The sequence below is a fragment of the Rhinolophus sinicus genome, linkage group LG09, assembly GCF_036562045.2.
Source record: "Rhinolophus sinicus isolate RSC01 linkage group LG09, ASM3656204v1, whole genome shotgun sequence".
Classification (NCBI taxonomy): Eukaryota; Metazoa; Chordata; class Mammalia; order Chiroptera; family Rhinolophidae; genus Rhinolophus; species Rhinolophus sinicus.
The window spans coordinates 110,247,083-110,260,937 of record NC_133758.1 but is presented as its reverse complement, the minus strand read 5'-3'; the positions used below and the strand labels follow the sequence as shown (position 1 = coordinate 110,260,937).

The 13,855-nt window shown below is 41.3% G+C and overlaps 1 long non-coding RNA gene across 1 annotated transcript in view; it reads right to left on the bottom strand.

Annotated features, from left to right (window-relative positions):
* Window positions 1–392: 392 nt before the first annotated feature.
* The window catches only part of LOC141573102 (uncharacterized), a 123,295-nt gene continuing 109,832 nt past the window's right edge, over window positions 393–13,855 (bottom strand). The window contains exons 6-7 of the long non-coding RNA XR_012498663.1: window positions 1,786–1,931; window positions 393–956 (exon numbers count right to left, since the gene is read on the bottom strand). This is a non-coding gene — a long non-coding RNA (uncharacterized LOC141573102). The remainder of the gene's footprint in view (window positions 957–1,785; window positions 1,932–13,855) is intronic.

Below are 13,855 nucleotides of genomic sequence, written 5' to 3'. Positions count from 1 at the left end.
TCGTGAGCTACAGGCCAGGCTCGGCTTCCCTGTACTTCCTACCGCTTTCTGAATCCTCTGGGCCACTTTATCATCGGCAGGAAGCTACCACCATCATCACTCTCCTTCCTAGCTGCTCAGGAAGCACACCCACATGTGCCCATTGCAACTTCTCCTCCCCACCCCAATAGTCCCCAAAACACTGGCCACACCCCGGCCTGTTCTGCTGGTTTACAGACATACTAAAGCAAAAAAATACGTTAATGATTAAAGACTAGTATCTGCAGGTAGGAATGAAAATATATTTATTAAATTAAAATCTTAATGCAGGTTATGGAGACATTTTATAATGTGAAAAAAAGGGGAAAACAGACTTCTGCACAGCACAGTTAGCTTCATCATGTTTCAGTTAAAACCTTCCGTCAAAATAGAGCGTGCTCCATGTAATGCTTCCGATTGCTGGGCAGAGGACAGAGAAACCATTCCAGATGCTGCTGACAGCCGAGTTCCAGAGGAGGAAGAACGAAGCTCTTAACAGACAGTGAATGATAGTGGTGAATGGTACCGGCTCTGGATGCAACTGCCCTGGCGCACACGTCTCTACCACTGACCGGCACGGAGGCCTTGAGCATTTTACTCCCGTCTCTGTGATGAAGGGTCCCAATGACGAAGTGGGGACAGCACCTCCTTCCTCATGGAATGTTTGTGAGGACTATCTTGTTCACACATACGAGGGGTGATCAAAAAATACGGTGAGTCCTGCTGCTGAGTGAGGTCCAGTGGAAAGGCAGGGACCTTCCATACGGAAAGCAGCACGTCGAACCTTAATAACAGTGTGTGACAAGTTTCAGTTTGTTCAGTGCAGTCAGTCAACTATGAGCTATGGTTGAGAGAAGGTGTGTTTTAAAGAGTGCCGTAAATGATCCTGACAACATGACAACACTCCATGTCACACATCGCTTCTGGTACAGCAATTTCTGTCAGATAAAAACATTACAGTGTGTCCTCATCCACCTTATTCACTGGATCTGGCACCGAGCGACTTCTGGCTCTTCCCCAAAGTTAAAATGATTCCAGGCATTGAGGCAGCCATGACAGCACAACTAAAGACACTCATGAAAGAGAACTTCCAGAACTGCTTCAGAAAGTGGCAGGAATGATGGGATAAGTGTGTTCGAAGCGAGGGGGAATATTCTGAGGGGGATTAATGGCAATGTGACTTTTACTGTAATGTTTTGTTCTTTTTTTTTACTTAAACATTCCCCGTATTTTTGGATCACACCTCTGTAAAGTATGCAGAATAAATGTTTCCCATTATTGTTGCTATTGTTAAGAAGTCCCTCTATTAGACTTGTAAAACAGCAAATTAAGAATAGATAGAGATGGAAACAAAACCTGCCCTTCATTGTGAGTTTTACCAGTTGCAAATAAAACAACTGAAAATTTTCAGCAAGTGGTCAGTGAATCCTGATTCAAGGAGGGAAAACACATTACAAAGAACCTGATGGAACAGAGAAGAGGGCCAGCACACACAGGAAGATTTCAAAGAAAGAAGACCCAGAGTAGATCCAGAAAAGAACATTCCCTTCGCATCCAATTCCTTAGTTCCCATTAATATGAGAACAATACTGTGAGCTATGGTGGAGTTTTCTATAAGTAGAAATAAAGTATGCTGTTTATGCTTATTTAGTATTACATTGATTAAATACAAGTCATATGTACATGTTCAGCTCCTCATCCAGTCGTAGTTAACATTGTTTAATAAAACCCAAACTCATTGGGATACGTAAGGAGATACATTTGTACCTTGTGATCCAAGTGTCTGGGGCAGCTGTGATGCGGATGAGAGGATGGACGGGCCAAGCGAGAACCTCTTCTTTCAGTGTGGTGGCTTCAGGAGGTTGAGTCCTCACTGTGTTGCCAGTTCAAACACACGATTCCTCTGAAGTGCCCTGTGAATTATTACAAAGACGTTTGAAGGCTTAACCTACAGGAAGGTGTTCAGTCATTTCACACAGTCCCCTCCTTCCCTCCAGACTCCCATCTATGGAAGTCTCTGGAATATGGAGACAGCCAGCTTCTCCTTACCGCCTTCTTCCTGTTATCCCCCAAGGCTGCTCTTACACCCCTCTCCACCTAAAACTCACACCATGTCTTCTTTCCAAGAGCTGGCTTTCTTTGTTCTCATCAGCATGTTGTGTGACCCCCTCACTTTCTGCTCTTCCCCCATAACACCACAATGCTATGTAATTTCCATGCTCTAACCTTTTGGTACATTATTGTCCTCTTTCTATAGCTTTGCTGCCTTCCATTTAACCAGTTACGTGCCAGACCACCAGTGCCAGTCATTAACCTCAGGAAAAATGCCTTCCCTCTCTTCATTCTATTTATTGTTGAGAAGTTAGCCTAATCATGCTGATTTAACAATAGTGCTGACAACACACGTGTGTTAATTTAAAAGTTTAATATCTGTCAGATATAGGGTATGATATTCTTATTCTTATCTCTGCTTCTGTACAGCAAGGACCCTGAGCTGTGATACTAAGGGAATTCACCGCATCACACTGCATCCCTCCATCTACTATGTGACAGGCATACGCTGTCACACCCACGATGGCTCTCAAGGTCCCTGCCCTCTTCACTGCCCCAGGAGGGCACCCTTCCATCACACCTATGCCACACAGTGTGGCCACTGGGTTCTGCTCTGCATGTCCCAGCTACCTTGTGGCAATGGCAGGACTTGATCCTGCTCATTCACTTTGGAGGAAAACATGATTTGGGGATTGAATTACAGCTACACGCAGGTTGCCCACAGCACAGAAACATAGTGTTAGCAGCTCAGAGATATAAGTGTTTAAACAGTTCCTGCGCAATCTAATATTGGTGCCAGTTGGACAATAAATTGGCAATGGCCCATTGGATTTTCAGTTATGGCAGCTTTCTGGATTGTCCAATGGAAGGATTTTTCTGAGTCTTTTGATGGGACTAGAGTCAAGAACGCAATCACACAAAATACGCTGGACTCCATTTTTGCCACAAGCAGCTCCAACATAAGAAACATAAACATAAGAAACATAAAAAGAACAAGGGCCATCAATTTCTAAGGCTTTTGAAAAGACCCAAATAATTTGCTTGTTTTATCCTCCTCCATTTAAAACTGATTTTCTTGAGTACAGTCATTTAAGAAAAATCCAATTTTAGTGAATATAATTGTTTTAATACAGGAAAAAAACACTGCTCACTTATAGGCATTACAAGCTTCATAAAATGCTCTGTGAGACGAGTTCTGTGTCAGGGAATTTTGGAATGCAAGTTAGCAAGTGATGCCAGTCATTGTAGAGAGGAAAAAAGAGAGACAGGGAGAATTAGGAATGCCAGGGCAAATCAATGGAAAGGACCTCACTGTCCCCTGGTCAAAGATGAAAGGCGAGTGACTTGCCAACAGTGGGCCTCCCAGAATTCAGGGAACAAAGAAAACAATGAAGATGGGCTACACTCAGGGATCCCAGAGGAAACTGAATGCAGATTTCCTGGCAGACAGAAGAAGCTGGATGCTGAATGGCTACAACTGGAAGTGGCCCACATGGCAATGTCCTCTGATGGGTGATCAAGGGCAGGAAGCCTCGCCAGCCAGGCCGCGGTGATCACGAAGCAGATGGGCTGACATTCATGGACTGACTGATTTGCTGGATCCTCACCTGCTTATGTTCTGTCTACACAGAACATATGTGTATGTGTGATGTGTGTACAGCAGGAGAATTTCAGTATATAGTTTGTGGTTTGCCCAAAATTCTCCTGCCCTTCCTTTGCTTTTGAAGCAGACAGTGGACTCCATGTTTGTTTGTTTGTTTCAGGGGAAGTTCACAGCAGGGCAGCCTGGTCTTTCTTTTCACAGGCTCAGCTCTTTGGGAAGAACGTGGTTTGAAAAGAAAAGGATGGCCCCAGGCTAACTCATGAGCCTCTGGACAGGGAGCGGTACTGTAATCCACGGCCACACAGAACTTCAGGAAAACTGGATTCTGCATGAGTCTCCCGAAGCCAACGGAGTCCCATGATCCAAGCACAGCGTGGGGAAAGCACAGCCACCTGAGTGAAAGAGTAAGGCAGGGTAGGAGGTAGGGAGTTCAGGGGTTCCACTTCCTTTCCATCTCCAAACCTTCAGGCTAGAAAGAGAATCCACGCCGCGGACCACTAGAGACCCCAGACAAGTTGACAGGTGAGGAAGCCAGCTGGTTTTTGAAAGTGAAGTCCCTCAGGCGAGGGGAAGAGCAGGCAAGACCACGTGGGCATGCTTGGGTGATTATCACTGGTTATTACTCGTGCAAGTTGCCCAGTGGCTCCAGCCTCTGGGATCAACTTGGTCCTTTTATAGTTAAAAAATACTCCCTCATTATTGTATTCTTTAGCTGCAGCATGAAACCATCAAAGACATTTTTATGAACTTGCCCCCAAGTAAAACCACAAAAACCTCTAGTTTTGTTCACTGACCCACAATCCTCTCTGCTCCTCACTCTGTCTCTGTCTCCTTGAACTTGGAAAAAAACCCTCTCACTTAAAATCCCAATGGGCTTCAGCTTTGAAAACAAAACCCATGAAGCTGTCCCACAAACTTCTCTAGACAAAGGAACAGGAGACCTAACTATGTTCTTAAATAAAGAGGAAAAAGGAGTTTTTCCTATTATAAAGTCATTATAAGATAAAGGCCCATTTTCTGGGCAAGTAGGAGCAGAATATGGCACATTTCGGTCACTCCTGAAATGTTCATTCTACTGGGTCTATCTAACACCTGTATTTCAGGCTTTTCTCCTTCCTTGGGCAGAAAATAAAAGCATCCTCTGCTCCAGTCAAGATTTTTCTAAATGTACCCTCTTAACAATGGGTGTCTTCAGGCATACCCACAGCAAAAAGATGACCAGTGACCACAGAGGCCTATCTGAAACTTTGGTAACGTATTTGAAACCTGGGGAGAGGACGCTCGAAGGTGACTATAGTCACACTCCCTTCCAGCCTGGCACAAAAGGAGTCAGGACACTAATTCTGTTTCCCTCCCAAGAGAGGAAATAATTACACACATAATCTCAGGAGCTGCGCTTCCTGAGTGGGAATCCTGGCTCCATCAGGACGACCTGACTTTGGAGAAGGTACCTGGCCCCCGCTCTGGCCTCACATTCCTCACCACCAGAGTGAGAATACTAACAGAGTTTGTTTCAAGCATCACTAGCATGACTGAGTTAAATTTTACTGACATCCACGCTACTGATAGCAAGAAAGGGAAGACTCCTTCCCGGAAGTTTCACCCACCACTTGTGCTTAAATTCCATTGGCCAGAATGTAGTCACAGGGACATATCCTAGAGTCAAGAATATGTGGTCTTTATTCTGAGAAGCCATGAGCGCAAATTTGCTTCTGAGCGAAAGGGAGAATAAACATTGGAGAACAAGGAGCACTTTCTACCAGAGGTATCTCTTGAAAGACTAAGTTCGTGGATAGAGATTTGTTCCTGCTACATAAGCTTATGTCTTATGTTTCAACGCCCTGCATTGGGGTCTTGCAAGATGAATGAGGTGAAGAATGTTGTTTTTCTCCATGATGATAAGTCGGTCCCCAAGGATGACAGAAGATAAGCTAACGAAGGGATATTCCTAAATTTAGAAACCTTGCCTCCTGCAAAACAGCGTGAGCAAAGTTAAGAGTTATCCAAAAATAATCTCATTTGATGCAGTAACTAGCTTATAAGGTGGAGGGGCAAGCATTATAATCCTGAAATTATAGAGTCAGAAAAATTGAAGCTGCCAGAGGTTTCTGTGTTCACACAACTGTTAAATGTCTAAACCTGATCTCTTATCTATGACTTCTGATGACGAAAACAAGTATTCTTTTCATTAAACTATGTCTAAAATCATAGCCTATCTAAATATCTAATAACCATTTACAGCACTTTTTAACAGAAGAAATGGGTGTGAGCAAAGCAGTGTTACAATCCATTTGTATCTCAGGAGCTGGGCCTCTGAATTCTGTTCTCAGCCCAGCTGCTATTCAGTGTGTGGCATAAAAAAGCGAGCAGTGTTCCTGTGCTTCACTTACCAGCTTGAAAATGTAATAGCTCTGTAACGTTACTCTTAGTTCTACTGTGATACAACATGTCACAGTAGAATCCATCCCAGGCAAGAGCCTACCTGCATGCAACAGACAGAGAAGCGCCTGTCACTGAGCACAGAGAAATAACTCTCTAGTATGTGATCTGTTGGACCAGAGGACCTCTATGGTTTCATGGAACAATGTTTAGATACTCACAAAGCATCCAGAAGCCCTCAGTAACTGCCTGGTGAACAAGTAAAAGCACCTCTGATTTACACTGTTTGGTGAATAAATCAGTTGATACCGGTGGCAAGTGAACCGAAAGGAAATTGAGATATTCTAGGAATCAAGGCGAATCTGACAAGTGCCGGGCAAAACAATTATTTTTTAATGAATTTAACCGTGAGTAATTAGGATTGGCAGTAGAAATTTGCATAAACATACCATTCAAATGGTAATGCAGCTAGAACATTGTTATCAATTCTTAATGCCTCTTTTAAGACTAGAAAATGACAACTCATCAGAGAACGACTCATTGGGGTTCAGCAAGCACTGACCTGAGTGTGACACTGGTCTGATCTGTGGCACCATCACCAGGCAAAATGCGTGGAGTGGAGAGAAGAGAATTTTCACATATTAAGAAACTAGACTGATAGTTTTCAAAATTTCTTGGCTGAAGAAAATAATTTTAATTTCCAAAGGCTTTAGTAAGCAGAAATCCAACATAATAACAGTAACAATAGCAATAACTAACATCTATGAAGCATTACTATGTACCAGGTACTGTTCTCCATGCATGTATTAATTCATTTAAACCTCACAGCACCACCTGTAAATCGGCAATATTGTTACTCCTAGTTTACACCCGATGAAGAAAGTGGTCAGTAGTGAGGTTAAACAAACTGCAGAGATCACTCAAGTGGTGATGGAAGGAGCCCGGCCTCAAGCAAGTGTGCCGTGGAGCCCAGTTCCACCCTTTGCTTCCTGTGTACACAGATGTAGCAGAGCTGGATGTGAATGGGTGCGATGGACTCTCCCACATGCCCCACTGTCTGAAGGAATTTGCCGTCCAAGCATCTCACATACGGATATCTGGAAAAGCACCCCTGAGGTTGTGCTTAGATTTACTAGATAGAAGTCTCTCCCTTAATATTTTTAAATACATCTGACCCCTCTGTATTAAGTTTTCCAGAGTCAGATCTAAAATACAGCCATGCCTGAATGAGACAATAATCGATTCTCTGAAGCTTCCATTCTGGAGCAGAGGTGCAGAAGTAAACATAGATTCCCCATAATGACAATAAATGTTCAGAACAACTGTATGTGTCTACAGTAGATGTCACATGACTGTGGTAGATTCGTGACCACGTGGAACTCTAGCCTTTCTATGCCCAAGAGATGACCATCAGCCACAGTGGTTAGGAGAATGTACTAAAGAGTCAAAATCTATGTTTTTCATGTCCAAGTGGTTGGCACTTTAGTTTCAGTCTGTTTCAAGGCTAGTCTTGAATCTTTACCTGTAGTGAACGCCATCAGAAGTACAAGGTCTTTCCTCTTTCTGAGGCCCTTTCTCTTTTTCTTTCTTTGTCAGATGAAGAAGAATGTACCCCCAAATCATTGTCCCCTGGTCTGAGATAAATGCAAGTGACCAAGACAGACTAGGGGGAAATGTGACCAAGAAACCATCAGAAAGAATTGTACACCTGAAACCTATGTAACTTTACTAACAATCATCACCCCAATAAACTTTCATTTAAAAAAATAAAATCAACCACCCTGGGAGACAGTCAAGCACATCACCCTGACTATGCCCCAGGATATTCTCTTTTTTAAAAGAAAGCACAATTTTGTATCCTCAGGAATCTAGACCTCATACGGTAGCAAAGGAACTTCCACATGCTTTTAAAACTCCATCTTATAATTCAACTCAGTGCATGTGTATCTGGCCTCCTCTTGGTTCTTGGCCATAATGACACCAAGAGGACAGTGACACAGTATCACCCTGTCAGTACAATGCTCCAAACTTGATCATCTTTGCTCTTTTGTAACCGTTATCTGTCAACCACTTGTCTCCTATGATGGGTGAAAATTTTCATCCTTAATTACTTTCCCTCAACAGTGAACCTTGCCCGTGTCTCTCCTGACCCCGCCACAGCTGGGAGGACGCACCACTCATTTCAGCATCACAGATGCAGCCTCAGAGGCCAAAGAGCCCCCAGGACTGGTCGAGGCCAGGGTTCATCCCTGGAAGTTAAACCAGCTTTGCCAGTGGCTGTGAAGAATTACAGGGTACTCACCACTCAGAACAATCCTGGTCTTGCTTTGGTATGTGTATTACTGAGGTTTTACCAGCAGGATAACTTGGTTGTTCCAGAAGAAAAACTCCTCTATACAGGGAACAGTGTGTAAATAAAACAGATCCAATAGGTAGGTCGAAGGTATAGAATGACGATATTTTTCATGTGTAAATCTGAAAGTTTCTCATTTCTACCAGAGAAATGGACAGAACAATGGAATATATGCCCTGCATAGAAAATGAAATTTCCAGTTCTAGGCATCAGTCCTTTAAAAGAAGCTTCGATTATTAATCTTTTCAAAAAACATAAATGAAGAACATACATCAGGTTATAATACACTAAATGTGGCTTGAGATTTTGAAAGCCGGTTATTTAGATATGCAACTAGATGTCTTATACCTGCTGTGATCAGAGATTATAAAATATGCAAGTGTGAGATTGCTATGCTTCACTGCGTACTTTTTCTTTCATTTAATGTTACTTTACTTTTTAGTAGAAAAAAACAGTTGCATGTACAGACAATCCTTTGGTGAAGTATGACTAACACAATATTCAGAGTTCATACTGGAAAGTTTATAATTGATAATAATTTAGTAGCACTTAAAAAAAGAAAACATAAAATTCCTGCACAACTCTAGAATACACAGAAGTTGTGCAATTTAGTAGTCATTTACAAAGGCACATAAAAAATAAAGTACCCATTTTTCCCAAGAGAAATGGAAATGCAATTTCCTAAGCAAAATCTATTCATGTTGGAATTTTTATTAGCTTTCTGTAATGGAAAGGCTATTAAATATATATTGTTTTGTGCTTCGGAATAGTTTCACATAGTCTTAAGTGAAGACAAGATGAGTATTACATTATGAAAACCACCATTCACGCCTCATAAGCACCAGTTCACAATACAATGGGTTGGATGACGCAAAGTAAGTTCCCAAATCCAAATAGGACAAATGTGTTAAGATGAATGATAGCTTTATTACTTGTTCCATCGATGCCACAGGAAGGAACACAAAACTCTCAGGTTTGCAGCTAGCTTTGGTGGAAAAGGTCTTCAGACATTTGTTTGAAAATGCAGTGACATCTAGTGGCAGATTCAGCGCATCACTACTGTGTACTCACTGAGAGATCTTTGGCCTGCCGCCATTTTAAAACATTCCAAACATAGGAAAATGAATCTGACATTTTTAATCAACACGAAAGATGCAAAGAGAGGTTGCTGCAACTGAAAGAGCAAGCTTTCATTTAAGAGTCAAGGTTGACAAGATGAGCATAAGAGAGCAATTTGAGAGAGGGAGGGGGTTGTCGTCTCTCCTTATACGCCTGCATACTGGTCCTGCAAGTGAACCTCAACATGATTCTCCATGTTTAAGAGTCAGTTCCATCATTTCAATGAGGACAGTTAAATGAATCAAGCCTGGTTTGATCAGTTAGTCCTACTAGAACTAGTTTCTCTAAGAAGTATGAGCACGATGCAAAATGCATTAGAGAGGACGCACACAGTTTGGCAAGAAATTTTGAGCCTTATATGCAAGTGTAATCCTTCTATATGTGGGTGTGGGCTGGTGGTTTTTATTGCTTTAGGAAACTGCAAAAAAGTTCTTGAAATCTTACTCACGTCCAGATTCCATCTGGAGTCAGGCTGCTCCAACATTCCTTGAAGCATAGCTTGAAGATATGACTACTTTCTCCAACCTTCACAGAGCAAAATTAAAGTAATGAGCATAGAGCTGACTCAACCATTGATAGGATTTCAGAAAGAAAAATTGGATTTTATTCCTTACTTGTTTTGTACGCATAAGACCACATACACATAGTAGTACTTACATGCAGGCAAGAAAACAGAGAGCAGAGAATAGTGGTCAGCTATGTGAGCTTTAAGAGGCCTTAAGGTCAAGGAGGTGAAGGTGATAATTGGCAGCTCAGACATGAGGTCTGAATTGGACATAGAGGTATGGAAATCAGCAGAGTTGAGGCCAGGGCAATGGGTGAGAGAATGAGACTAGCCAAGAACAAAAAACTCATCCTTCGGTAATACCAGTATTTACAAGCTCCTGAAAGGAAGAGAAACCTAGGAGACTGACAAATAGTAGTAACAAAAATTAAGAGGAAAATAGGGAGAGAGCAGTGATTCAGAAGCCAAAGGATGCTGAGTCATGGTAAACACCACAGAAATCCTGGAGGATAAAAGCTGAAAGGAAGCCATTAATTATGGCAGGTAGGAGGCTGTCAGTAACCTTTGAGAAGTTGCCTTCTGTAGAGTGACGGATGTGAGTGAGAATCCTGGGGAAGTTGAGGAAGACAAAAGCAGTGACTATAGACTTTCTTCCAAATTGACAGGAAAGAATAGTGACAATATTGAGCAACAGGGGGACTCAAGATGAAATGAAGCTGTAATAATTCTAAGTATGTGGACATTTCTGTATACTGACAGGCTGGGAAGGGCCAGGAAAGAGAAAAATTCTGAAGATATGAGAGAGCTGGGAAATAAGACTAATTCCTAAGAATCAGTGTGGAGTGTTTAAGGATAAACAAAGCTCTCACTTTATGTACTGGTTTTCCTTTTGTCTCTTGCCAGTCTCCCAATGTCCTCAGAGGAACAAGCTCAGCTCACTGATGTTAGGAGCCCAGGATAAATCCTTTTCAGAAACAATAGGTGGCCTTTCTATAGGCAGTTATTCTTTATAATCTCTTCAGACTCACAACCCACTATTTTATGCAACGTCCAGCAATCTAGGGTCCTAAATCAAGATGTTTAGTAACAGGGACCCGTAGTTTCAGAGCATGACACCTCACCAGTCTCCTCCCTCCTTAATTTCTATCCAGGCATTTTATTTACAGCTGTGTTTCTCTCTCTCTCTCTCTCTCTCTCTCTCTCTCTCTCCACTTACTTCAGGGTTTATCCCACCTACTACTCATAAACTGGTATGATTCATGACATGCAGTTAACTTTCATCCATTGAAGCATCTGAGGCTAACTCTGGAAGCTTTCCAAACACTAACTCAAACCTTAGTGAAGCCAAACCCCTCTCTGTTCCTGATTCTTTTACAGAATACCTTAGAGAGAAGTCAGTTTTGAAGGCAGCCGAAGGTTCCCTCCATATCAGGCATGGGCATGCCCCTAAGAAACACTTACACTACCCCATTCTTGAAATGGGTTTCAACTGTCTGGTCTTTTTTTAAATTTGTTTATTTTGATACATAGCTCCAATTCATAGTCAATCTTCTATGCATTTTTCACACACAAGTTACAATACATATTTCGTAACACATTGTCTAAATGCCGTAAGGGAATTAGTTCTCTTATCAGTAAGAATTTAAGCGTCCATCGCCTGAAAGCAGCTGATTGACTTGTACGTTCTTTTCCTATGTGGCATAATTAACTGTATTCTTGAGAGATCACAGGAAGAGCTTCTGGGTGTTTAGTTCCAGTCTCTGTAGTTCTTCTTTAATCACTCCCATCATCCAAACTGGGGCCATATTTCCAATGTAAGATGGGTGGAGGAGCAAATTTGGGGAGGAAGAGACAAGTGAAGTTACAGAGGCTTTTGAAAAAACTCCAGATAGACTTTTTACTCTGAAACTTATGGTGGGGTTCAGGGCTAGAGATAACACCTCCCATGACGAAAATGAACCCCTTTCTTATTTCAGGAGAGATTCCTGACGTTCATCAGTGGGGAAAATGGCTCAGATAAATTATATTTTATTTTCTCCAAACTGGCATTCAGCAGTCCCAATGCCAGGATTGTCATAAATGACAAAGATTAGTACTAGTTTTGCAAGGCTTAACATCAAAAAGTATCCCCAAGGCTTGAGGCTTCTCACTTGGCAACCAGAAACATAGAGCGGATAGAAGCACATGGCGATGAGATTTCAGATGATAAGTTCTCATCCATGACATGAGAATAACAGGCTTCCATTTAACCAAATAAATAGTTGTTTCTTAGCTCATTTTCCCCTTTATTTAGCTTTCAAGCTAATATAAATGACTATGAACAGGGCAAAAATAAATTAACAGTAAATCTGAGCTACGAAAACATAAGGGAGATAAGATTCTGTGTTCATGAGCAAAAGGGAACAAGTGGACTTTCCATAAGAAGCTACCATTATAAAAAAAAATACTTTAGGAAAAATGGTTCTCCTAATTTATGAACATAGAGAGGAAATAAGCAAAACCGTTGTCCCCAAAATAACATGTAAAAGCAGAACACTTCTGCTTTCTTTTGATAAGCCATTAATGACAGGAAATAATTAATGATAGTATCTTACAAATATTCACCCACAAAATTTCCTTAGCAGAGGCATTTTCCAGTTCTGTAGTTTATAAATGGATGGAGGCTGCCGGATTCTGTATGAAAGCTCTAGCTAAATGAGTCACTGTATTTCATAACAAGGTCCTTGCCGCTCTCCTGAGATCACAGCCCGCACCACCCCGCCACCCCCATCAAACTCCATGGAGGATTGCCTGCCTACCTTCAGCTGATGTCTCTTCTTCATTAGTGCCAAGCATTAGAAAGACAGCATGATGTGAGGATAGAAGAAATTTAGGCTCAGGAACCCATAAACAGGGGATCTATCTCTGCATCCAACCAGAAAGCGATTTCAATAAACTACAATCTCTTTGAAGATCAGTTTCCTCGTCTGTTATAAAAGGGGTTTTACGTCTTCTTCAAACTCTTAAATAAAACATGCTTGTCTTGGTACAAAAGAATTTGGGGTTATCATAATTACAATGAGCTAGCACCACTTTTTAAATGAGAGTGCTTCATTTAAAAAAGCCAAGAGACAGAATTACATTATTAACTCCTTATATTCTCTCCTAAGTTATCTTTAATTGCAAGCATAGTCATGCTGATCATATACTTTATATTTTATATTTAGACCAGTTAACATGTTCAAAGGACTTTGCTTTTTCTGAAAGCTTAATTTCCGTATGAATCATAAACACCCTTGTTAGCAGCTGTTCCACGAGAATGTCTTTCTTGGAGCACATAGGTATGATAGTATTGAGACCCACGAACTGCACAGAGAGATAAATATCCTCTTAGCCTATTCCAGTCATACAGTATTTCTTCCTGTGGTGAACATTTTCTAAATAGTCATTAAAACACTATTTTCGCTGCATAACTAATAGCAGCATGGGGTTAAATCAAGTGAATAAATGACTAAATGGAGATCATTTTCTTAGAGAAATTGTCTGCTCATATTTGTCTAAAGCTTGTGAATTATCTGACCCGTCGTTTTTAAAAATTAGGAAGTAAACACCACATGTACACACTTGCATTCATTTACATATCACGCAAAAGAGAAATAGACATGTCTTCACATAAAAGTCAAAATTATAGCACAGATCCAGAGTTCTAGAAGGTGAATTAGATAACTAGATAATTAGTCTCAAAGAGTAATGGTTCCTTTTAGCGCACAGACCTCACCCTGACATTGCCATTCATTCATTCATTCATTCATTCATTCATTCAAGCACATGTTAAAGTACTGGGTCC